Raw genomic sequence first — 2,293 nt, forward strand, 5'->3', positions numbered from 1 at the left:
ATGTGGGTCGGGGACCACAGGTGCTCTCTGAATGACGGCATTGTTCACTGCCTGTAAGTCTTGTACCAATCTCCATCCGTTAGATGGTGCTGCTTTCTTTACTGGAAAAATAGGTGTGTTACATGGTGAATCATTGCATTCTATCAGTATTACAGCTTTCAAAAGATCTTGAATTACTGGCTTTATACCTTCTCTTGCGTCTGGTTTGATTGGATATTGTCTTACGCATGGTCTATATTTACTGTTAGGTCTTATTATCACTGGTTTGCACGTTGTTAATAGTCCTACATCCGCATTGCCTTGTGACCATAATGTTGTCGGTATCTCTGCTAAAAGGTTCTCTTCTTCTTTTGTAATCAGAATTTGTCAGGACATTTTCTCTGTTGAGAAAAGAATACTACAGTTTCGTGAAATTCCCGTGTGACTAAATACTTGTCTGTATATTGTTTTCTGTGCTTGTCTGATTTAACCTTTTCTCCAGGACAGGTGAGGTCAGGAACAACATACAGTATAAAGAGCAATATAAATATATCTATATATATTTTTATATTTTTTTTATTTTTTTTTATTACATTATTATTTATATTTGCACTTTACTTAAATGTATAAATGAGTATTAGAAATAGAAAAGTGGCTGAGAATATAGAAAATATACAGTAGCTTGGAAGGTAATAAGGAGCATTTAGAAATGACTTGAATTCATTAATCATCGTCTGGCTCTGGAGTGTGCTTAAAACGCAAAGTTACATGCAGTTTATCGACTTGTTGGATTTGGTCTGGCATTTTTAACACATCTGTTATTTTGCTAAGTTGTGTTGTTGGGATACTCAAAAGCATACCAGTGTTCAAATATAATGACCAGAAATAGTTTGGCGTGCCTGTTCCTAGCACAACCATAACATCAGTGTTTATTTTGTCTATTCTTTTCACAGTCATTCCACCAGTCTCCTTGGGCACAATCGCTAGTCGTAACTGTGACATTGCATCTCTCCCTAATAAGTTTACTGGACAATTTGGTGCCAATTTATTTCCATTTTCTGGATCTGTGAGAGTTACAGGATTAGTCAGTGGACTTCTTGTAGTCAGTCCGTTTGCTGATTTAACAAAGATAAAATCTTTTGATTCTGTTATGCCTTTTAATTCTTCACAGCACAAAGTTTTATATGCTACTGTGTCACATAAGAACGTTATTCTTTTCCCATTCATTATCAGTTCAACTTCTGGTTTGCTTGGATCAAATAAGAGAATTTCGCTCAGAACTAATGTCTCAATTTCATCAATATGTTCTTCTGTTTGTTCTTTCTTTTCTAGTCATGCTCTGTCCTCTCTCCCTTTTAGTGGGGCTCTGAAGTCTCTTGCCCAATGTCCCATTTTCCCACAATTCCAGCACACCCCTTCTCTTGACTTACTTCGTCCTCCTCTTGCTCCTATTCCTCCAGTTCTAAAAACTCTAAAAAACTTCTTCTGTCTCTGCCACGATTTACATCTCTGCCTCTTTCTCCCTGATAAAACACTTCCTCATTACTTTCTGATTCATAAAATGTACCTGCTGTAGTGGTAGTGTAGTGGCTGAGTGGACAAAGAAACATTATTCTTTTCCAACCAAGCTTTAGGGCAACGACCCTTGCAATAACGCATTTTTCAGTTGTTGCTGATAAGGGCCATTATTATTATCTTATTTTGGTTGGTCCAAGGTTTTTAAATTTGGATACAAAGGTTGGAAACGTGTCATACGTTCTTCTATATCTGCATCATCTGAAAGTGGAGTCGCTGTATCAGCATGTGTCATATCTTCTTTTATATCTGCATCATCTAAAAGTGGAGTCGCTGTATCAGCACACTCTTGGTTTCTACATCTGTTTGATGCTATTGTCTCATTGCCCTCAGGTCTGACATATATAGTTTTGTTTTTGCTCACGCTTGATTGTAGTTTTTTGTTCTGAACCATTGTTTCTGCTTTTAATTGTTTTAGTTTTATTCCAATTCCAACATTCAGCCGCACTCAGCCCAAGCTTCTCTTCCTTTTTTTTAATTGCCTTTTGCCTCTTTTTTTATGGCAAGCAGAAGGTCTTTGCAGTCTTCCTGTTTTATTTTTCGTTCAAAACCATACTTTTTCTGCCATTTATTTAAATGTGTACAGGACTCTGAATTGTACCTAGACATCCCCTTTAAACTACGGAGTTCCCCATTTTGATTTCTTATTTTATTCAACTTTTTTAAATTATCTTTTTAATTTTGACTTTTTGTTATTTTACACTGCGCAACCCCCACCCCCTACTCCCCCACCCTCATC

At 36.7% G+C, this 2,293-nt stretch overlaps 1 protein-coding gene across 1 annotated transcript in view; it reads right to left on the minus strand.

Moving 5' to 3' along the window:
- The window catches only part of LOC103397289 (calmodulin-regulated spectrin-associated protein 1-B-like), a 411,725-nt gene that overhangs the window by 164,872 nt on the left and 244,560 nt on the right, over positions 1-2,293 (minus strand). The window lies entirely within an intron of this gene.

The sequence above is a fragment of the Cynoglossus semilaevis genome, chromosome W (assembly GCF_000523025.1).
Source record: "Cynoglossus semilaevis isolate Cse_v1.0 chromosome W, Cse_v1.0, whole genome shotgun sequence".
Classification (NCBI taxonomy): domain Eukaryota; kingdom Metazoa; phylum Chordata; class Actinopteri; order Pleuronectiformes; family Cynoglossidae; genus Cynoglossus; species Cynoglossus semilaevis.